Raw genomic sequence first — 25,663 nt, 5'->3', positions numbered from 1 at the left:
CGTTTTGTTACAAGGTGTAGAGTTGGGTTGTATAGATGTTCCTCTCCATCGTATTTATCTGAAGTCAGATTTGATAACTGGACCAGTTGTTGTGGGTGTTCGTCCTAATCTCCCTGTTGAGGGTGTTACATTATTGCTAGGAAATGATCTAGCTAGGAACAAAGTGGTTGCTGAACCAATTGTTACCAGTGAACTGGTGGTGGATTTTAAATCACCTGAAGATGATGCTGAATTGTATCCAGCTTGTGTTGTTACTAGGGCGATGGCTAGAAAACAACAAAATGAGATTTTGCAAGAAGACAAGTTTGATTACATGGACCTTTCTGACACTTTTATAGCTGACATTGAAGGTCCTGGTAGCTCAGAAAAGGCCATTACAAAACCACCTAGTGTTAACAAGAATGTTATTGTGCCATGGCCAGACGTTACCAGCCATTCATTAGACCGAAAGAATTTATTTGAAGAACAACATAAAGACCCTGAGGTTCTTCAGCTCAGCCAGAGAGCTCAACCACAGGAGGAAGCAGACAAAGTGGCCGAATGCTATTACCATCAGGAAGGCATTTTAATGAGGAAGTGGAGGCCTCCTGATGCTACCCCAGAGGAGGAATGGAGAGTGGTGTACCAAGTGGTGGTGCCTAAAGTTTATAGGCAAGAAATTATTGGTCTTGCCCATGACACCCCCTTGGCTGGACACTTAGGTATAAGGAAGACTTGCCTAAAAATATTGCAACATTTCTACTGGCCCAGACTTAGAAACGATGTTGCAGAATACTGCAAATCATGCCATATATGCCAGGTTGTTGGTAAGCCTAACCAGAAAATACCACCAGCACCTCTTCTGCCTATTCCAGCCTTTGACGAACCTTTCAGCAGAGTTCTAATTGACTGCGTTGGACCTTTACCAAAGACCAAGACTGGAAATGCGTATTTATTGACGATCATGTGTACATCTACCCGCTTTCCTGAAGCTATTCCGCTCAGAAATATCAAGACACCTACTATCGTCAAAGCTTTGATCAAATTTTTCACATTAGTAGGACTTCCTAAGTCTATACAGTCCGACCAGGGATCAAATTTCATGTCAGGTCTATTTCAGCAAGTCGTGTACCAGTTAGGAATTGCTCAGTATAGATCAAGTGCGTACCATCCAGAATCTCAAGGTGCCTTAGAACGTTTTCATCAAACATTGAAGAACATGATTAGAACTTTTTGTCTTCAATTTGACAGAGACTGGGATGATGGAGTTCACTTTCTACTTTTTGCGGTTCGAGAGGCTGTTCAAGAATCCCTTGGATTTAGTCCCTTTGAGTTGGTATTTGGCCATACTGTAAGGGGACCGTTAAAATTGATTAAGGAAAAGTGGCTTACTGAACATACTGACTTGAATCTTTTAGACTATGTATCTAGATTTAAAGAAAAATTGTTTACTGCTTGTCAAATTGCTCAGAAAAACTTAAAAAATGTACAGAACAAGATGAAAATATGGTATGATAAAGATGCCAGGGACAGAATTTTTGAGCCTGGTGATAAGGTACTTGTATTTCTGCCAGTCCCTGGACATCCTTTACAGGCTAAGTATTGTGGTCCTTATACAATAGAGAGTAAAATTAATGATTTGAATTATATTGTAAAAACTCCAGGTCGGCGCAAACAAAATAGAGTGTGTCATATTAATATGTTAAAACCATATTTTGAGCGTACTAATGTATGTGATAGTAAACCAGTTGCCACTTTAGGCATGGTTCAATTTGAGAACAATCATGACAAACCAGATGTAATTGAACAACCTTTTAGTTCTAAATCTATGGAAGAGAAAGTTAGATTGAAAAATTCAGAAATTTTGTCAAATTTAGACTCAAAAGTTGCACATCTGTCTTTTGATCGTAGAGAAGAAATAAAAACTTTGGTATTTTCTTTTAAAAATCTTTTTCCAGATGTGCCAAACAAAACCACTTCTGTTTGTCATGATGTTGATGTAGGAGATGCTTCTCCAATTAAGCAACATCCTTACCGGCTCAATCCACTCAAACTTGAAGTTATGAGAAAAGAAATTAAATATATGCTTGACAATGATATTATTGAGCCGAGTAACAGTGAATGGAGCTCTCCTTGTCTCCTTGTGCCAAAACCAGATAAAACCTATCGTTTCGTGACTGATTTCAGAAAAGTAAATTCAGTCTCAAAATCTGATTCCTATCCGATTCCAAGGATAGACGATTGTATTGACAATATTGGTCAAGCCAAATTTGTGAGTAAATTTGATTTATTGAAAGGTTATTGGCAAGTTCCATTGACACAGAGAGCTCGTGAAATATCAGCTTTTGTTACACCAGATGGCTTATTTCAATATACTGTAATGCCGTTTGGCATGAAAAGTGCACCAGCTACATTTCAAAGAATGATCAATAATGTTATAAAAGATTTAGACTGTTGTTATGCTTATATTGATGATCTTATTGTATGTAGTGATAGCTGGGAACAGCATTTAAAACATTTGTATGATACTTTTGATAGATTGTCAAAATCAAATTTGACTGTTAATCTTGGTAAAAGTGAATTTTGTCAGGCCACTGTTGATTATTTAGGGCATACAGTTGGCCAAGGTCAAGTAAAACCTATTATGGCTAAAGTGGGAGCTATTTCCAAATTTCCACCTCCTACAAATAGAAAGCAACTTATGAGATATTTAGGCATGACTGGATTTTACAGAAAATTTTGTTCAAATTTTGCTACTGTTGTTCAACCATTGACTCATCTTTTACGGAAAGATTCTAAATTTATCTGGAGTGAAAATTGTCAAAAAGCTTTTGAAAATAGCAAATCACTTTTAATTAATAGTCCAGTTCTGATTACTCCAGACTTTGAAAAACAATTTAAACTTGCCGTTGATGCAAGCGATGTAGGAATAGGAGCTGTTTTATATCAAGAGACAGATGATAATGTTGAAAAACCTATATCATATTTTTCTAAGAAATTAGATAAACATCAGAAAAATTATTCAACTATTGAAAAAGAGTGTTTTGCAATGTTGTCAGCACTTCAACATTTTGATGTATATTTGAATCCCACTGTATATCCTATTCTTGTTTATACTGATCATAATCCTCTCACCTTCATGCATAAAATGAGAAACAAGAATCAGAGGTTGACTAGGTGGAGTTTATTGTTACAGGAATATGATGTAATTGTAAAACATATTAAGGGTAAAGATAATGTTATAGCTGATGCTTTATCTAGAGCTTATTAAATCACTTTGTATATATTATGTATTTTTGTTCATATTATTCATGATAAGTTTTTGTTACACTAAAACTTCTTTTAAGGGGGGAGGTGTTATGATATTGTAATTATTATGTTTATTTATGTTGGCCTAATTTGTGTTGTATGGCCTGATAGTTGTTTACTAAATAATCTTATAACTGTGCAGTTTATGAATGATTGGAACTTTCTAGAATGATCCTGATAAAAGATGCGTAATTTAAACTTCTACGTTATTCCAGAAACTTCCGTTGTAACTTTCCAGGATTTTCCACAATGTTCCATTATAGAGTGTTCTAGAATTTTCCATGACAACACTATATATACAGACACTAAAGTTAAACTCTCATAATTAAACTTGGACATAGACATTAGTATTCACAGCATTTGGATTGACACTTTTATTCTACAAACAACATCATACTGGATTGTGACATTAGTAGTGAACGTAATATTCAAATTGGATTCCGAAAGATTTCCGGATACAGATAAAGATAACAGATTGGACTCATATTTTGACAGTTAAGTTAACAGTAATATTTGTGTAATACCTTTTGTAAACATTTGTATAATAAATCTTGTTAATTTTTATAATTGATTTGTGTCTTTTGTTGGCTACAATTTAAAGGCGATTTCTGGCCGTAACACTTCATCCCATGCATTAAACAGAGCAAGTATGTGGTGACAAAGATAACTTAAGTTTTCGCAGGTGAACTTTGCTTTAAATGAAGTTCATATTCATTCTGATTGACACATCAGGAATTTCAATTTCAAAACTGGTGGTTAATTGTATCATTGGTATTCATACGCAAAATATTTATTTCTATTCATGGAGAATTTTGGTCTGATTGTCTGTATTTGTTTTTTTTTTTTTTTTTTTTTTTTTGTTTCATACTGTGGTACCTGTATACATAAAAGTGGGGATGAAAGATACCAGAGGGACCAGCAAACTCATAGATCGAAAATAAACTGACAAATCCATGGCTAAAAAAGAAAATGACAAACAGACAAACAATAGTACACAGGAAACATCATAATAAAATTAAAGACGAAGCAACACTAACTTCACCAAAAAGTGTGGTAATCTCAGATGCTCCGGATGGGTAAGCAGATCCTGCTCCACATGTTGGACCCGTCGAGTTGTTCATTTTATTACAAATCCGATAAATAGTCTACTTCGGTAGGTCACATTCGTGTAAAGGGAAGGGGATTGTAGTTACGACATAAGGAACTTATCCAATATTATCTGTGACACGGAAATTCCATAACGGTCAACCAACTCGTGATGGGTCTGTAAAATTTGTATACCGTTGTCTCAAATGTCAACGATCTCCAATGCCCAGAGTTAATCAATGATGGGTCATTACATGTATGTTTCCCACCCTTCCAGGTTCAAATGTATTTATTTTAATGAGATTAAGATAGATGCTTCTGTCTTTCTCTCCAACAATTGTTCGTCAAACATTGGGTAGTTTTGGGTGAAAGGAAGTGGGTTTATATTTAAATCTATTTAGTTATGTCTTCCTGCAGATTTTCTGAGCTAACTAATTATAGATCTATACAATGTACCTGAATGCAAAAATGTAAGTGCGTCGTTCAAGAATAAAGCAAGATACATATGTGATATCTTATGAGCAAGTTATCGTTTTCAATACAAATGTAATATTTGCTGCTGGACATAAAATGTTTCAATAAATTCCTCGCAAATTAACATTTCTTGTTTCTATTATCATGTATCTTGAACTATCTAGAACAAAATGAAATGAAATGTTGACAGTCAATGACAAATGCCTGGGCTGATATACATAAATACACTTGAGTTAAGATATTCAATCAGAGCACTGATGTATCATACGACAGTCCTGTAGAAATATCCATTTGTTCGGAACAAATCTAAACTTGCGTATATACCTAGCTGTATGTATTCATATCAGTCAAGAGGCAAAAATGTAGAGTATGGTCAGATTGTAGATGATAACCCAATGCATTTCAGAATTGAGTGCTTCTTTTTGTAACTTCATTGGTGTGTAAAAGCGTTGAACGAAGTACATGTTGTATCTTAAAATGAGCGCACGGTCAACGCTTTTACAACCCTATGAAGTTACAAAAAGAATCATTTAATACTTATAATTACATTTTTCAGCTGAAGTGAATGTAAGCAATAATACGGCCTTCAAGGGACCTTCAATAATGAGAGAAACTCATATAGAATAGTCATCGATAAAAGGCCCTGGCATGAGAAGTGAGCGAGAAACAGTTCAATTAAGAAAACAAACAACCTTATTTATACCAAAATGATTTAGGGACGACATCAAAAGTTCAATGAAGGATAAAAAACTTAATTCACATAGTTTTTTCACTGACCCCCACACCCCTCTTAACTTAATTTGGGAAAAATTGATTGACCACCCCCAAACTATTTGATTTAAGTTTTTTATCCTACATCGATCTTTTGATGTCGTCCCTTACTTAAAACAAATATGACAGACATGCCTTTGTCTTAACCAATCTCGACTTCAGACAGTCATCAAGCACATGTTAGAAGGCACCAACCCTCCACTAACAACACTTGTTTCTAAAACTACATTAAGACATACATTGAAAGGTTTAGCTTGCTAAACATATTCTGTATGTATGTGCCTGTCCCAAGTCAGGAGCCTGTAATTCAGTAGTTGTCGTTTGTTTATGTGTTGCATATTTGTTTTTTGTTCAATTTTTACATAAATTAAGCCGTTAGTTTTCTCGTTTGAATTGTTTTACATTGTCATTTTGTGGCCTTTTATAGCTGACGTGCGGTTTGGGCTTTGCTCATTGTTGAAGGCCGTACGATGATCTATAGTTGTTAATTTCTGTGTTATTTTGATGTCTTGTGGAGGTGTGTTCTCATTTCGCCTTAACTGGAAATTCCAGGTAAAAAAGGTAAAAAATATACTAAGGCCAGATGGGAATTGAATTAAGGCGAAATGTGAATTTAGATGAAAATATTAAATAAACAAATTAAACCTCTGTGTTTTTATTGCAATTTAAGCAACATGCAATTAGGGAATTATTTCTCTTGAATTATTATTTTTAATTAAAGTGACCACTTTTATGATTTCAAAAGTTGTGAAATCAGGAAAAATCTAAAATAAAACATTTTTAAGTAGGAAAGTTGCTTCTCTTGAAATATTGTTTTGTTTCATATTTAATAAAAGTTTATGCAGTTAGAAAAATCTAAATAATCTAATTATCCTCAGAATTATCCTTTTACATTATGCAACACACAAAAAAGTTTAATAGAACAAAAGAAACATGTTTTCCAAATGACTTTTATAACAGAAACTTTAATAATAATAAAAAAATGAATTAAAAAAAAACTGTGCTTATTGTATATTAAATTTGTAAGGATTCCGTTGAACCTTGTGTCTCGCCTACTTTTGATGTTAATCGCAGCCTCAACAAAAATGAGAATTTTTTTTTAAAGATATTCCTCTCTATACTAACTTTTGATTGTCCAAGTTTTGTAAAAAACAGGATAGTTTATGAATCTAATAAATGTTTTAAAAACTTTAACTGCAGACTATACGGAAATAAAGAACAAGCTTCTGTCCAAGTTTGGTACAAATCCAGGGGTCGTGTCAACGAAGCTGTCCTAGGACTAAGACATGTCTTAGGATGGTCTTAGGACACGTCTTAGTCCTAAGTCGGGTTAACGAAAGTCTCCTAAAATAAGATATGTCCTAAATTTGGTCCTAAAGTTAGGATATACAATTAGGTGTCTTAGGATAGTCCTAAAGGTTACATCGTCCTAAAACGTAATAAAAACAACAAATATGGCATAAACTCAATACTAAAAAAAAATACTAATGCAATATTAAATTATCATGATTCATTAGATAAAATTAATAAAAAAATATTGTTTAATGTTTGTTTAAGATTTAATTGTATTATATTAAATTATTTCGTGCTGCCTTTTTTGAAGCCTAAACAATACTATCATCATAAGCAACATATTTTAAATAATTCAAATATGGGAAAAAGTTTACTTCTTTTTTACCTAATCCTGATTCGATACATGTAATGAAATCCAGTGGACCGAAGGACAAAACTAGTTTATGTACTAAAATTGCAGCACGAATATCACAAAGTTTTGTGACCATTTACTTTTGTTTTCGTATTAAATTCATTTATATATCTGTTATCATATTTAATAACGTATTTATTAGTATTCCGTAAAAACTTTAACTTTTATTTTGCGTTAATTGTTTTCTATATAAGAGTCATCCTCTCTCTCTTTACATGTAGGTTCTAAAATACAATTCAATCTATGTCATACAAATCTCTACATATATTTTCAATTAAAAAAAAATGTGTTAGGATGGTCCTCTTCAAAAAGAGAGATATTGGAAAGACACAAAAAAATACATCTTTTAAAAAGCATTTCAAGACTGATTTTGACATTAAAATAACACATATCAAACATAATTGCAATACAAACAAAGAATAACTTAATTCCATTGTTTACACAAGTTCCCATTTCGCCTTAGTTAATTCTTTTAACCTGAAAATTTGTACTAAGGCAAACTGGGATTAATTTTATATAATAATTTTGACAGCTAAGGCGAAATGAGAATAAGCCCTTGTGGAGAGTTGTCACATTGGCAATCATACCGCATCTTCTTTTTTTTTACATGAACCAACGTCAACCACTGATCTACAGGATCTTGACTTAGGACAGCCTGAGGCATTAAGAACATGTTAGAAGGCACTAACCTTCCACCAACAACGCTTGTTTCTAAAACTACATTGAAAGGTTTAGCTAGCTATAAAAAACAGGTTCAATCCACCACTCTCTACATAAGAAAATACCTGTACCAAGTCAGGAATAATTATGACAGTTGTTATCCATTCGTTTGATGTGTTTGAGCTATTGATTTTGCCATTCAATTACATGTAGGTATATTATATACTTTCCGTTTTGAATTTTCTTAGTTCAGTGTTTTTGTGATTTAACTTTTTAGTAAAATATTGATAGAGACAAATTATTATCATAATAGTACACTGGAGGCAGCAAATATAAAAGTCAAAATACATGTTATACATGTATCGACAAACCAAGTCAATAAACAGTAAACGGAAATATTCAGTTCTTTTATTCATCAAAAGGAGATTTCGCATAAAATGAATAATAGTCTGTAAAAGCTGGGAACAGTATATATAACGGGAAATGAATCTGATAGGCTTTTCGGTATAAAATTATTAAAATCTCAGACTCCATGACACTTTGCGAGATTTATGGATTTTGGTAGCGTCTGACTGAAAAAACTATCGGAACTGCTCAATAAATTTACCACATAATTCAAGTTGTAAAAAATTACAAGTTTTATCATGTTTATCATGAAGTAGATATTTTTTTCCCTATAAAATGACTAGAAAAAGTTTGATTTATTTGATGTGAAGTGTTTTATAACGGTTTGTGATTTTTTTTTATTACCCTGTTTGTATTGTATACCATTCTGTCAAACTACCCCGCCCCTCCCTCCCCCTGAAGTTAAATGGTCGGTCCCGTAGTTCATCATAATAATACTTAACTTTATTTACCCGTGCATACCACAGGCACTTGTTTCAGAAAAAAATTTCCTATATACCTTAATATATTTAAGGTATATAGGAATTTTTTTTTTCTGAAACAAGTGCCTGTGGTGCATACAGGATGTTGTCAAAATGAGTATACCACTGAGTCTGATACCATCTATACAAAATGCGCTACATTCGGGCATAGCAATCTATAATATTCAAAAAGGGGTATTGTTTTTTCTGAGTCAGAAAATTTAACTTTTTTTCGATGCTATCGAAGTAATTTTTTTTTTCAATATTTAACACTATCAGTTAATAATTTAATATTGGAAGTAACGCTGGCGTCGTTTTGTTTATTATATCATAGACAGAATTTTGTCATGTGACCATGACGACATCAACGTTTTTTCATGATTTACGCGTACGTCGGTTTAAATTGGAATTTAGAATTAAGAGTTGTCTCATTGGCACTCATACCACATCTTCTTATTTATTATAAAAAGAAGTGAAGACATTTATTGGTTGATTTTTGTTCATGGTATCAGAAAGTAAACGCATGTACAACACATTTTATTTTTTTATTATTATGACTAATGTCATAACCAATGCAATTTTACATAATGTCACGGATATTTTAAATTTGGTTACGAACAATAAACTGAACAGTTATTTAATCTATGGAGCGGTTATTTTCCTTATCTGTTTATTCCCCTTGCTGTTTTGATATCATGATTTTTTATTAATATTATCTGAAATAAGGAAGAACGTTTTCTGTCTTTTGTATTATGGAGCTACCATTTGATTTTTATCGTGGGAAGAAAGGTGAAAGGAGGATAGGTTGAAAATGTTGTCCTGTATTTTTTTTTAAGTTCTACTCTCTCTCTTCTGTCTTTTGAATTTAGACTCTTTTCGGTCCTGTTTTTCTTTTACTAGTTCATCCTGACTTTTTTTTTACATAAATTGTAATATTCCACTGTTTATAAAAATTGATAATTTATTCAATATTTGATTGTTTGGGACTATTGCACGTTTCATTGAACAAATCTTGATATTTCCCTCCGAGTATCATACTCCCCTTGCAGTGTCGGGACTACATCGTTCGACTTTCTGTGCAGTTAATGTACATGACGTTTTGAACTTCTTTTTTTGTTTTAAATAGCAATAGCTAAAATCATAATCGTATTCAAATTTATATCAGCCGTTAAACAAAAAGACTAATAGTTTACTTTTGATCCGTACTGTTTATCAATGTATATGTCGTGTTTATTTATAAAAACAAGCAGAGAAGGGGTAACATGCATGTACACACATAGTTGATGTTCAGGTAGGAAACAAAGCATTGACAGTGGAATAAAACATTCATAACCCTTGGCCTAGGGAAACATGAAGATTTGCTCACCTTCGAAAAATCATATATCCCTCGGTCAAAGCCCTCATGAAATATGAGTATTCTTGGGTGAACAAATCTGCATATCTCCCTCAGGCACAGGAAATTAATTTATACTCTTGCTTTATTTTAATTTAATATACCAAAAACTGCTGTCGTGCACCTCCCCAATAAATAATCAAATGGTAGCTCCCTTACTTGTATGCAATCAAACCTCTATCAGATTTTAAATAATGAAAAAAACAGAGAAAAAAATATTTATGGAATTGCTGGAATAGTATACAAAGTGTTTAATTCAAGCGCATAGCAACCCATAAAACAACCCGCGGCTCGGCATTGAGATGCACCGGTATTTGTGGAACACTGTTGGAATTCCGTTTCAATGGAAGTGAAAGATAATAATTCTCCTTGGCAGATTGTACGTTGAGAGGTCAGCAGCGCTTTGTTGGTGTTACACGAATTTAGCTGTTCATTGCACTGTTGAAGTTGTTGCTGGTTAGCTGACAGGCTTGTTGTACAGTCCGCAAGCTGTTGTTGAATAGCTTGATTGTCCGCAGTAAGTTGTTGTCGAATGACCTGATTGGCTGCAGTAAGTTGACGTACTTGTTGCTGTAAAGTACTGACCTGTTGCTGTAGTTCGGAATTTTGTTTACAGGTTGGACATGATAGAGATCCTAATGCATAACCATAACCTAAAATAACAAGTACGTATTATCGAATGAAATACTTATACAGGTTAGACATGATAGAGATTCTAATGCATTACCAGAACTTTGAATAACAAGTACGTATTATCGAATGAAATACTTATACAGGCTAGATATGATAGAGATTCTAATGCATTACCAGAACCTAAAATAACAAGTATGTATTAACAAATGAAATACTTAAATAATTCTAGTTGATGAAAACCATGAAATGAAAGGACCAGGCAGAAGCTAGCGAACAATAAGGCGATATATCGAGAAACCAAAAAAAAAATAAGACAGCAACGGCCGTTAAACAAAAAAATATTCAAAAAGGCAGAAAATCAGTCCAAATATTTCAATTTCAACTCAATCTTGAAATCGTTTTTATACCATTTATTGATTAAACAAGTCACATCTCTTTTGAGGCTAATATTCAGTACCACAGTAAATCTGCATCTTTCAACGGATTATTTGTAGGTGTAGGGTCACCAATACACCACTTCAATTTAGAACGTATGTAAAAGTAGTCATACCCTGTAAACTATCGCACCTGTGATGTCTTTGTTTAATTAAACTAACATACACATTTGAAGAAAAGGGGGTTGCCCTATTCCAGGGCTTCTAGAGAAAAATAATGAGGGGTGTCACGGGGTACAACTATATAGGTATTGTAGAGGAGAAACAGGCGCATATTTTGAGCAAAGTATCAAAGGGCGCTATGTTAAAAAATCTGAAACTAGAGCCCAAAATTTGAAAAAAATGGTAAAGAAATAGGGGGTCGGCCTATTCCAGGGCTCTTAGAGAAAAATCATGAGGGGTATCACGGGGTATGACTATATAGGTCTTGTAGAGGAGAAACAGGTGCTTCTTTTGCGCAAGGTATCGAAGGGCGCTATGTTCAAAAAGCTGAAACTAGAGCTCAAAATTTGTAAAAAATGGTAAAAAAACAGGGGGGTCGGCCTATTCCAGGGCTTCTAGAGAAAAATAATGAGGTGTGTCACGATGTATGACTATATATAAGTCATGTAGAAGAGAAACTGGCGCATCTTTTGCCCAAGTATTTTATTGGCACTATGTTCGAAAATCTAAATTTTAATTGCTCAAAATTTGAAAATTAGATATAAAGGATATATAAGATACAGTTTAGTCTGCCTCATATCTTGACTTACATCTAGAAATTGACAATGAGGGTCGGCTGAAGAACTTTCCGACAAAAGAGATGATTTCAGCTGCCCAATTTAGAACTTTCAATTTCTATGTAGTAACATTCTAGAAGCGCCTACATACTGAGTACATATCTCCTATTTTCGCAGGCTTGTATTTCCTATCATGGTTTCCTTGAAAGAGTGTTGCTGCTCACAAGGAAGCTATTAAATCAAGAGTTCGAAAATGTAAAGTTGAAATCAACCTATCGTAAAGTTAACGGACGCCATCACGAGTTGGTTGACAGTTACGGAATAACCGCTTCACAGATGAAATCGGATATGTTCCTTATGTCGTAACTACAACCCATGCCCCCATTAACCACGAATGTGGCCTACCGAATTAGACTATTTACGGGGTTTGTAATAACACTATCAACCCGACGGGTGCCGCATGAGTAGCATATCTGCTTACCCTTCCGAATCACCTGAGATCACCCCGATGTTTTGGTGGTGTTCGTGTTGATTAGTCAATAGTTCTCTATGTTGTGTTCAAAGTTAAAAAGTGCATATCCGATGCATTTATCATTGTTTTCAGATCGTTGTCCGAAGGTGAAGTCGGCATCATTAGTTATATTTAAATGTAGATACTCCTGATTCACGGTTTAACAGTTGTTGCAATACACATTACCTTAACTATCATCTATAGTTATATGATTTATCGAAGAAATTTCCAGGTTCATGTGTCTGGGGCATTTGTTTTTACCCGGTTCACACCGATGATTGCATTGATGTCCTTGTATTGCTACATAATGGTTGTTTAGCTTTCGATTAACTTACGAAGTTTTCGAATTACTAAGAAATTAATACCTTAGGAATGAATTACCCTATCTGTATTTGGTAAATCTTTATGAATTTCGGGCCCCAATGCTTTTCATTTTTATACTTAATTTGGCTATTAAAGACTACCCGTGTGATCTTTCCAGCATTGTAGTATATGCTACAAATTTAAAACCTGGCACAACCCAATGAAGGGATCCTACTCACACACGAACATACATTTGGATGACCACCAATTGTTCAACCATCACTGGTTTTCTACGAAGAAGTATTTGTATAGATACTTTCTTTATAAAAGATAACATCTGGTTCGCCTTTTTTGCTCTCTGTATATCCAAATCTCATTGGTGCTGATAATTTGAAGGTGACAATCCATAAGGCCAACACTAGCAGCTATTGCATAAGGTTTTGAAGTCTTTGTCCGAACAATGATTATGGTGAATGTGTTGGATATTCGTGTTGTCTTTTTAAAAGCTTTATTGACACACAAAGTTGGATCGACTTGCGCGAGAGTGTGGGGTAGAATTGACAGAACAGAATCATTCGGAGCTGTTACATCTAACTCGGGCGTAACAGTCTTTGCACTGATTCTGCTTACTCATCACCAAGTCATCATAGATTTTGCAGTGGTTGTGAATGCCCTTGAGGGTCTAGCATAAAACCTTCTCCTCATAGTGTTCGTAGACGAAAGCGTCGCCAGTGATGGGGGACACTCATTCTTTCGTAAGTTTTACGCACGTCATAATGAGTTGGTTGACCGTTATGAAATAAGCGTTTCACAGATAATATCGGATATGTTCCTTACGTCGTAACTATTATCCCCTTCCCTTTCATGAATGTGACATACCGAATTAGACTATTTACTGGATTTGTTATAACATGAGCAACAAGACGGGTGCCACATGTAGAGAAGGATCTGCTTACCCTTCCGGAGCACCTGAGATCACCCCTCGTTTTTGGTGGGGTTCGTGTTGCTTATTCTTTAATTTTCTTTTTTGTGTCATGTGTACTATTGTTTGTCTGTTAGTTTTTTTCATTTTCAGCTAGGGCGTTGTCAGTTTATTTTCGATTTATGAGTTTGACTGTCCCTCTGGTATCTTTCGTCCCTCTTTTACTTTTACCAAACAGAAAGTTGCGTGTGTCTCTCTCTTTTAAGAATATCTTCCCTAGTGCTGTTTCCAGGAGTTGATACATAGGTGGAGGAAGAGATTTACCAAAGACGTACAAGCTATCGTGACATCAAGGATGTTTTATAAATGGTATTTAAATCACACATTCCCACAAAACTATGGACGGTTAAAATACACAACAAAGAAGTCAAGATTCTATTAAAAAAAGGACGTTGTTGTCTACTCTACCTATCCAACCAGAATGTAGCTAGGAAAGTTGAGTGTACCCGACGGCCATAACCGTCATAACCGTATCATGAAGGAGGAATTGAAGGTGTACACAAAGCATGATTGGTACTCTGGATGAACACGTTTGCCAACAAAAACACTACCAAAAAGAGTTTGAAATGAATCAATTATAATCTGTTTATCGTTTTTTTATATTTTGTTCATTGACAGGGCAGGTGCGCCCTAGGTTTCAATGGACTATTTTTCATATCATTCTGAGAATGTAAATCATGTAAAAATTAAAAATTGCTAGTTTAAATATATAGCCGTATATAACCCCGTGACACACTTATTATTTGTCTCTAAGAGCACTGGAATAGGTCGACCCCTGTTTTTTACCATTTTTTTCAAATTTTGGGCTCTAGTTTCAGATTTTTTAACAAAGCACCCTTTGATACCTTGCACAAAAGAAGCGCCAGTTTCTCAACTACAAGACCTGTATAGTCATACCCCGTGACACCCCTCATTATCTTTCTCTAGATGCCCTGGAATAGGTAGACCCCCTGTTTTTTACCATTTTTAAAAAAAATTTGAGCTCTAGATTCAGTATTTTGAACATAGCGCCCTTTGATATTTTGCGCAAAAGTCGCCTGTTTCTCCACTACAAGACCTATATAGTCATACCCAGTAACAGCCCTCATTATTTTTCTGTAGGAGCCCTGGAATAGGCCCCCCCCCCTTATTTTTTACCATTTTTTATAAATTTTGGGCTCTAGTTTCAGATTTTTGAACATAGCGCCCTTTGATACCTTGCGCAAAAGAAGCGCCCGTTTCTCCTCTGCAAGACCTATATAGTCATACCCCGTGACACCCCTCATTATTTTTCTCTAGAAGCCCTGGAATAGGCCGACCGCCCTATTTTTTACCATTTTTTTTTAATTTTGAGCTCTAGTTACAGATTTTTGAACATAGCGCCCTTTGATACCTTGCGCAAAAGAAGCACCTGTTTCTCCTCTACAAGACCTTTATAGTCATACCCCGTGACACTCCTCATTATTTTTCTCTAGGAGCCATGGAATAGGCCGACCCCCTATTTTTTTACCATTTTTTTCAAATTTTGGGCTCTAGTTTCAGCTTATTGAACATAGCGCCCTTCGATACCTTGCTCAAAATAAGCGCCTGTTTCTCCTCTACAAGACCTATATAGTCATACCCCGTGACACCCCTCATTATCTTTCTCTAGAAGCCCTGGAGTAGGCAGACCCCCTGTTTTTTAACATTTTTTTTAAATTTTGAGCTCTAGATTCAATATTTTGAACATAGCGCCCTTTGATACCTTGCGCAAAAGTCGCCCGTTTTTCCACTACAAGATCTTTATAGTCATACCCAGTAACAGCCTTCATTATCTTTCTGTAGGAGCCCTGGAATAGGCCACCCCCCTTTTTTTTACCATTTTTTAAAAATTTTGTACTCTAGTTTCAGATTTTGAACATAGCGCCCTTTGATACCTTGCGCAAAAGAAGCGCCCGTGTCTCCTCTACAAGACCTATATAGTCATACCCCGTGACACCCCTCATTATTTTTCTCTAGAAGCCCTGGAATAGGCCGACCCCCCTGTTTTTTACCATTTTTTTTTTAATTTTGAGCTCTAGTTACAGTTTTTGAACATAGCGCCCTTTGATACCTTGCGCAAAAGAAGCACCTGTTTCTCCTCTACAAGACCTATATAGTCATACCCCGTGACACCCCTCATTATTTTTCTCTAGAAGCCCTGGAATAGGCCGACCCCCCTGTTTTTTACCATTTTTTTTTTAATTTTGAGCTCTAGTTACAGTTTTTGAACATAGCGCCCTTTGATACCTTGCGCAAAAGAAGCACCTGTTTCTCCTCTACAAGACCTATATAGTCATACCCCGTGACACCCCTCATTATTTTTCTCTAGGAGCCATGGAATAGGCCGACCCCCTATTTTTTTACCATTTTTTCAAATTTTGGGCTCTAGTTCCAGCTTATTGAACATAGTGCCCTTCGATACCTTGCGCAAAAGAAGCGCCTGTTTCTCCTCTACAGGACCTATATAGTCATACCCCGTGACACTCCTTATCATTTTTCTCTAGGAAACCTGGAATAGGCCGAGCGATATTTTACAGGGTAGGGCTACTTTTACATACGTTCTAAATTGAAGTGGGTGTATTGGTGACCCTACACCTACAAATAATTCGTTGAAAGATGCAGATTTAACGTGGTACTGAATGGTAGTTTTAAAAGTGATGTGACTTGTTTAATCAATAAATGTTTAAGATTGAGTTGAAATTGCAATATTTGGACTGATTTTTTGAATATTTTTTAATTTAACGACCGTTGCTGTCTTATTCATTTTTTTTTTCTTTTTTTTTTCCGATATATCGCCTTATTGTTCGCTGGCTATTGTTCGATAGCTTCAGCCTGGTAATGAAAGGTGTAGTAAAAGGTTGTACTACTGGTAATTATGGAATGAAATATAAGTTACATCATAAATAGATGAAACGAAACGAACGAATTGTAAATATGTCCCAATGTGCATTATGTGTGAATTATAAAATATACCGAATCGTATGAACTATATGCTATATCAATAATTGAATGAACAGTAGAAATCATTGCCTGTAAAACCTCGTATAAACATGAAAAATTAATGATAATTGAGGTCTACTTTAGTTTCTTCCAGTGGCAAATATTTCAACCAAACATAAGAACACATTTACAATTTATACCATAAGTAGTCTCAACACAGTTGGTTGACCAGTGGGAAAGTTATATCACTTAGTTGGAAAGAAGGATATTATCAGATTAGATATACAGTTTTTGCGTTGAATATGGAATCATAAATTAAGCTTTCATTCTGGTCAGTTTAGGACCACTGAAAGAGTTAATGGAATAGTTCTTTAAGCTACAGAAAGTTTGGAACTTTTTCTAATCTAAACATTTAATTTTAAACTCTATTCTGATCAAATATGGCTACGTGTTCATACATCCCACTCAGTAGAACGGTCAGTACGACATGTTGTAAGCAGGTCTGGGAACACAGTTATCACAAATATAGTCCTTAGTATTGACAGTGTGTTACTTTTTAATTTTTGTATAACGCTTCCAAATGTATTTCCTCATGTTTTAAGCCTCAATTAGCAAGTATTGGGTATAAATTATGCTGTAAAAAAAATTGGGTCATAAATTATAACGTAAAGAAGTGATTTGGTCCAGCTAAAAGAAAAGTAAAAGTTAACACTTTGGAAGCTGTCAAAGATTTCAAGACCCCCTGAACATAAAATTGTACATATTTTAAGTTAGAGCCGGTGAAGTTTTCTATAATTTTGATATAATTTGTCCAAAAAGTAGTTCAACACACTGTAAAAAAATTATTGAAAAAGTGCTGTTTTTTTTTTTTGTTTTTTTTTTTGTCTCAAAGAAATGAACTTCGATATAATTATAAGTGACTGTGTTCTCGGAATAGCATTGGTTGAACTATTGCATGATAAAAATTCAAAGTTTATCCTTGGAATTCTGGAATTTGATACAATGAATCAATTGTAATATTAAACTATCCAAACTTTAAAATGAAATAAACTGCATATTATTCAACGCAAACTTTAAATTAATAATCTGGTCGAAAATAATCCCCAGCAATGTCTTGGTAGATCTATACTTAGTCTACTATAAAACGAGGTAAATTTTGTTAGCAAGTATCAAATTTTATGAAAATAAAATAAGAAAGTCATTGTTTTTGGCTATGACACATGTAATCTGGCTAAAATCCTGTAAACTATACTTTCGAAGCTGTCAAGATTGTTAAAAGGAAAAGCCAAGATATTTTGTATCGAAATTTGCATACTACTATCTAAGATCATAATTATAGGTTTTTGCATATTATATATATGATATTACAAAGCTAATTTTGGTGGGTTTCCAGTTTCTGTCCATTTTCATCCAGGTCGACCCCTTTTCTCGACCCTTTTACAGGACCTATAAGTTATTAATTGTTAATTTTATTCTCATTCAGAAAATGTAGGAACTATTTGCCATTGGCAACGAAGCAAGCAACAATAAACAAATCATCAATATTTATGCAACAGCACTAATAGTCTTTCTTTAAAGCAAAATAACATGGAAAGACTTTTTTTAATTTGACAACCATCAACATCACCATTTCTAGTATTTCCATGATAAGAAACAATATTTATACTGCACTCGTTCTATTTGAGCAGTCAAAATGCGTTGACTGTATATTTCTATGTCATATACAGTCACTGACCCGATATCACTTTTCCTCATGAATATTTAAATAGAAATTGCCGAAATAATATTGAATTATTCATACGACCTCTTCAACCTGTTCTTGTTTCAAATGCATATAAATTTCATTGTGTTGTATATTTCTCCGCGAGCATGATGTGAGGCCGTTTTAAAGGGTATTTCCCCAAATATTTAAATCAAATAAATATTAACCTTAACGCATTAAACAACAATTGAAAATGTTTTTTTTTTTTTTTTTAGATTGCAGTATAAAGACAATAATAGTGCATTGACTTGACATATCAACGATAAAAGGATTCGACCCGAAACGGGGAAATAGCTCGGCACAGCCTCGCATTTCCCCGTTTCTAAGCCTCATCCTTATGTCGTTGATATGTCAAGTCAATGCACTATTATTGTCTATGTATTATATCAGAAGTAAGAATTGTGCTTACTATTTTTGTGTGTGTTTTTTTAATATTATCACTCACAACTTTTATGCATTCATCTTCAGTTGTGAACATTTATGGTCTTACATCCTGTCAATATATATATAGTGTTTCGACAGGCTTTAATTGATCATTATACGGCGCCATATTAGTTTTGCTCGATCACTGTTGAAGGTCGTTCTCAGCGAGTTGTCTCTTTTGACGACCCAACAGTTGTCATATAAATATATTTCTCTAAAGCGATCAAATTTTACAAATGACATGGTCTGAAGAACGGTTCGAGTTGGCTCTATAGACGATATGGGTTATCTCCAATGAAGGTCCGAGGTGTCTTTCCTGACGATATGTGATTTTTTTTCTGTTAAAGTTAGGAAGAGTACCAGCATTAAAGTGTGAATCGTGGCAAGATGTATTTTTCCAGCCGAATAACTCATATTTGAAGAGGTTGAGATTAAATGAACTTGTTTTTGTGATATAAAAAAGAAGATGTGGTATGATTGCCAATGAGACAACTATCCACAAAAGACCAAAATGACACAGACATTAACAGCTATAGGTCACCGTACGGCCTTCAACAATGAGCAAAGCCCATACCGTTCTCATTGTTGAAGGCCGTACGTTGACCTATAGTTGTTAGTTTCTGTGCAATTTTGGTCTCTTGTGGAGAGATGTCGCATTAGCAATCAAACAACATCTTTTTTATATACTAGTATGTACACAGGCGCTTCTTATGACTAAGTTATAAAATGTTTCTTACCTAAGCCAAGTAGTGTCAGAAACGAATCCATTGGTACTAAGGGGGAACCAGTTCCGCTGATGGGACAAAGGGAAACGTTTTCACATCTGTCTGTAATGTAAGCGTCTGTTGTTGGAATTATAGAACTTCCAAAAAGGACCAGTATGTGTATCCAAATTCTAAAGACGTAAACAATAAAATAAAATATACTCATCATAGATACCAGAAATAAATTTTGTATTTACGCCAGACGCGCGTTTCGTCTACATAATTTATTCTAGTATTTGTGTTATTTTTAGGCTTTTCATTTCTTTTTATGGCGTACATTGTATCATAGGTTTTGCTCCTAGTTGAAGGCCATACGCTGACATAATGTTGGTAATTTATACGTGGAGATTGGTAATTCTGAAGTTTATATCTTCATAGTCTTATAGTTTTTAAGAGTATAAGTACCCGTTGTGTAGGTGTAGCGAGTATCTTAACCATTCGTATACAGGTATACTATAGTAATTGACATTTGGGTCGTATTAAACCACAGACCTAATTCCGACATCTAGAAAAAGTCCTCATTGATGAATCTGGTTAACATCTTAAGGTTAAAGAGTTTTCTTAGACTTTCTAAATCAATGGGTCACGTTTGATAACAGAATTAAACAAAGGCGACATTGTGAGACTTCGAAATATTAACCGCTTTCTATTAAAAGTTTTTGTCATCATAAACCTATTAACCAGCCCAACCATAGACAGGTAGTCCAAAGCCTATTTGATATGGAATTTCTAACCAAGAATTCTTTTTTATTTTAAAATCTCAATAATAACATATTAAAATAAAGTACGTACCGTTTATATATGATAAATTCACATAAGATAAAATATAAGATATTAAAAGCATACCTCGTCATAATTGTTCAACACAATAAAAAGCACACATGGTACAAGCAGTCCACATGACATATAAGTTGAACTTTTAGATGTGAAATGAACTTTTACGAGGAAGTTACATGATATGTATATTCTTATCAAGAAAACATGTTAGGGTAAATCATTGAACATGTTCTTCAAGGCAAATTCTCATAGCGAAATAAAATATATATCATGTAGTATTTTCTATAAATACATTGTATATACCTTAGTTAAACTATTGCTAAGCCATACTTATGGCACGCGGGTACTACACAAATGTAATCATTATAAATTATAGGTGGTCATCTCAACGGGATTGATTTTATCGTCTGAGCCGGTACGGCGGAAGAGAGAAAAGCAACTGAATTGAGATGACCAATCAGATTGATGATAATCTGTTTGTTGCTATTTTACCTTAAACATGTTCTTGGATTAATTTGCACTTCCCATAAGTGCAAATTGGAACCACACTTTTTTTGGTCGTAGAATCATCAAATTTGGCAATAATGTACCTCTGGGGATAAATAACACAATACATTAAAAAAAATTGGTGAGGCTCGCCCGGTTCGGCAACTGGAGTGAAAACAGTGACAAATTTCCTGTAGGAGATTTTTTTCTCCCAAAGGATATTTAAAAATCCTACAGGATTTTATGAAATCCTATAGGATAAAGTCATAATCCCGTAGGATATTTTAAATATCCTATGGGATAATTAAATCCTATCGGATTTATTTCTCCTATAGGACAATTTATCTCCTATGGGATAAAATTAATATATCCTATGGGATTTAAAATCCTGTAGGATTTTCAAAAAAAGTGTTAAATCCGCTAGGATTTATTTTTTTATCCTATAGGATTATCATGAACAACTTTTTGTCAGAAACAAATGTCCCTTAGGATATTTTTTTCTCCTATAGGGGGATTTACTTTGTCCTGTGGGATGTTTTTTCTCCCATGGGATATTTTTTTTCTACTACCGGATTTTTTTCCTCTCCCTTAGGATAAATTTTGTCCTGTAGGATATTTTGTTCTCCCTTTGGATAAAATTTGTCCTATAGGATTATTTTTTCTCCCATAGATTTAAATTTTTTGTCATCTAAGACGAATTTGTCAGTTTTGTTGGTATTTTACAAAGTTTTTTAACGTTAATCATACGATTTTCAATGCCAAATAATGTGTGTGGTCCAAACTTAGGAGCATCACAAATCGATAGGAAAGATATTTAGACAATAAAACCTGTGTAGCTTGTATTGTTTGATAGCCGTCTCATATATATCATAGCGATTCCAACATGATTTACTCATATCAAATTATTATTTGTTCATTCTGATTGGTGAATCGTACTATACAAAATAAATGACAGTTCAATACCAAATAAAATTTTCGTTAATCCAAAGGCTTTTTTTTGGTGATTTCCGTTTCAATCATGTATGGATATTTTTGGATGATATTTACTTGACGTTCAGTGGCAAATATTTCATGCATCTTATTGACGACTTTCAAAAAGACCATACCAAAACAGTTTTAAAGACAATCTCGCCAACAATAAAAAAAATTAAACAGATTGCAAGTCAAATTCTAATCAAACAGACCTATATATGCACAGGGTCCTTAAGAATAATCAGTTGAAAGGACTAATTGTTATTTATTTAGAATCAACTAATGTAGGTTTTAGTGGCTCGCTCAAAACTGGTATAGGTTAGATATTTTGACAAGATTGAAAAAATTTCTTAAATTAAAATACAAATTGAATGTATAACAAGAAAATACACACTATATTTATTTTAGTTTCACGTCCCTCCCTTGGCACATCTTAACTAAGAAACCATCCCTTGAAAATCTATCCTTACATGTCTTAGTTCCATAACAATATTGGCATACTCTCATATGATAGATCGTGAACATTAGATTTAAGAATGAAAGAAAAAGAAATTAAAAAAAAGATATTACTGTTAATCAATGTAGTGGTTTTCAAAGAGATACCCGGGTAGCGTTCAATATTAAATTTAGCAACAGTTGGTCATATTCATATAACATTTACATAATCTCATCTGTAACTTGAATTTGTCTCTGGACATAAGGCAGCATCAACGTTCATCATCTACTCTATCGTTAATAAATAGAGAAGTATTTTCCTGTACTGATTTTTATTGCATGTACCTGGTTTGGTTTCCACGAATTGAGATTATAAAAATGGTATGGTTAAACTTTCCATCCACCCAAAATATATATATGTGCCTGTTTGGATATTTTTAATGATAGGTACATTTGTAATATTAAAATATAGCTCCTTACTTTTTTTTTTATACATGGGACGGTTTTTTGGCTTGGTGTATAGGGATCTTTCTATAATAAAAAAAATGAATGTTAATTGTCTGTGTTGTTGGGTTGTTGTCTCATCAATATTTACTCTTATATCCGTTTTTTGAACTCAAAGGGTAGACTTGAGTACAGAAATATTGTCAACTCTTGACTTGTCCCGCTCAACTGTTAACCAAGTCGCTCCCCTCCCAAATTCATACCAAAATGATAAATAGTTAACAGGCTAAACCAGCCACTACAATGCTTTATGCTGTTGGTATTTTTTTTAATCAATGCCTATTGCAGCTATAATCCCCGGTTTTGGACAGAATAAAAAGAAGTAGATGTGGTTCGATTGACAATGAGACAACTTCAAACTATTACTATCCACCAAAGTTCACATGATGCTGATGAACGCAAATATAAAAACAAGAAGATGTGGTATGATTGCCAAAGAGACGAAGTGACATAGAAATTAACAACTAATAGGTCACCTTACGGCTTTCCTCAATGAGCAAAGCTTTTGTATCTAATTTCATTATATATGGTTAATGTATTTCCTTGTGTCGTTTCTTTTGTTTACTAGTATATTTAATGTCTCTGGTGGTCTAAATCTTACTTCATGAAATTTTGAATTAGACCCTTTTTCATTAATAGGCTATCGCAATAACGAAATAAGCTTAATAAAATAATTATTTCAGATTTTCACTCGTTCAGGAAATGGCAGCAGCCTTTTGCACCAATTACTGTTTTTCAGGGAGTATAATTTGTGCAAAATTGTGTTTTCCAAATGTATCATTTGCGCCAAAAATCGGAACTCATTTGCCCCAATTTACCTATACACATATCTATCATAAATATTAAAGACTAATATTTATTCTTATATGTTTGGCTTTAAAAATATCATATGATCGGAGATATTTCACCCTGATACAAGATATGCCAAAAAGAGAAGAAAATATAAGCTTTTGCTGATTATGTTTTAGCCACATACATTGGCAACGTGCTTTGCTCCCACCATCCGTATGGGCTGAAAGACGTACAAGTTATAGAGCAGAAGCATTCCACGGGAAATTGTTTTAAAAGAACTGTTTTATGCATTTCATCCTTCAATGTTTGTCTTCATTTTGGACAATAAAGTGAAGTTACAAGCTACTGCATACTAGATTAGGAAGTACTCATGCAGCAGTAAGAAGGTATGTTTTGAAAAAGGAAAAGGTGTAGGGAAGTCATTTCCTTCTGATTTGCGCAATCCTATGTTTTATTTTTGGCGCAAATGATATCATGTAATTTTAAAACAGGTGGCGCAAACGTAGCATTGGAGAAAAAAAGTTATGGCGCAAAAGGATGCATTTTTTGCGCAAACGGATCTCTCCCAAGGAAATGTCATATGGGACAAGAATGAGTTTTAATGCATGGCACAATATATTTTTTAAACAAAACGTGCATGTCTTATTTGTGTAAGCTGTTTTATAATGCTCAATTCTATCAGAAGTTTCAGAAAAGGGGGAAGAAAAACAATTATGCAAAAAAAAAAGACAGTCTTACTTTCGAAGCTTTCTTTGGTATTCCATGTGACAAAAATAGTAATTATTTTGTAGATTTAGAACTTATAGAACACAATAAAAAAAAAGTTTTTTGAAATTGGTAGATGGCAAAATAATCAGAGAGGACATTTTATTTATTATACTTTATGTAAAATTAGATAAATTGAGGACGAGTTTCATTATAAAGTTGAAACAAAACGAAAAGTTTATTTAACGTTTTTGTAAAATAGATTCTCAAATATTGAATAGATTTTATCAAAACAAAAAGTATAAGATTAAATTTTCGAATGTATACCTATAACATGTCTTGGGTATACTATTGATGTCCCTATTGCACTCAGGAAGTCCTGTTTTTTTTTAGACGTACCAATCCTCAATATCTGACACACATTGACAAGAAAGATCATTTATGATATAAGCTGGAAAAAGTTCATAATTTCAGAATAAAGCGGAGCATCGCAATTACGTTAAGATAAATTGATATATAATTTATTTTCTCGGGCCGCTCATATAACGTTTCAACTTGACTAAAAGATATTGTTTTTCAATAATATCTCAAATTTAGATATAGAGTTGACACTGACATTGTTTGTATCAGGTTTATTCCATTCATGAACTATAGAAGGAATAAACGATTCAGGGAAAGCCTGCAAATTGGAGCCACAATTCATGACTGTATATATATATTTATCATAAATTATGTTTAGTAGTAAATACAGTAGTTTTGCATATGTGAAAAATAGCCTGCTGTTTGATCCAACTTTGATGCGCACCCTTTATCGCATACCCTTTATCACACCCCTACATTTTTTTTTTAACATGAAGTCAGTTTTTATTTATGTAAGCTTCAGAAAATTTTCCCTCAAAATAGGTCCAATAGAACGGTCATTCGGGAGTGACGTAATCTATTGAATGAGTCATTGTTTGGTATGTGACGTCACGAACGTCAAATTCTCATATTTTTTGGCACACTAAATGCAACTATAAAAAATACAAAACACACAAAAAAATACAATAGTAAACAAAATATTATCAAAACAACAGCACGCAAATTGTAAGGTAACCTAGGTGCTTCGGATAAGTATAATTGAGGGTAAGCGGAAGAAGGGATCCCGAAGACGTCCGTACGTCACGATTCATGAATTATGCAAATTCTATTTATAAAATAGGCTGTTTATAAACGATTCTGAAAATACTAATGCTAAAAATAGAATATTCTCAACATGTAAAACTTAGCACATCTCCT

The 25,663-nt window shown here is 33.9% G+C and overlaps 1 long non-coding RNA gene across 1 annotated transcript; it reads right to left on the bottom strand.

Moving 5' to 3' along the window:
• Positions 1–9,451: 9,451 nt before the first annotated feature.
• On the bottom strand, positions 9,452–20,635 carry LOC143081813 (uncharacterized). The gene is made up of 3 exons (XR_012980103.1): positions 20,561–20,635; positions 19,688–19,845; positions 9,452–10,896 (listed from the first exon to the last, which is right to left on the bottom strand). It is a non-coding gene; the product is annotated as an uncharacterized LOC143081813 (long non-coding RNA).
• Positions 20,636–25,663: the final 5,028 nt, after the last annotated feature.

Source organism: Mytilus galloprovincialis, chromosome 7 (assembly GCF_965363235.1).
Source record: "Mytilus galloprovincialis chromosome 7, xbMytGall1.hap1.1, whole genome shotgun sequence".
NCBI lineage: Eukaryota > Metazoa > Mollusca > Bivalvia > Mytilida > Mytilidae > Mytilus > Mytilus galloprovincialis.
This window is presented reverse-complemented; position numbering and strand designations above follow the sequence as displayed.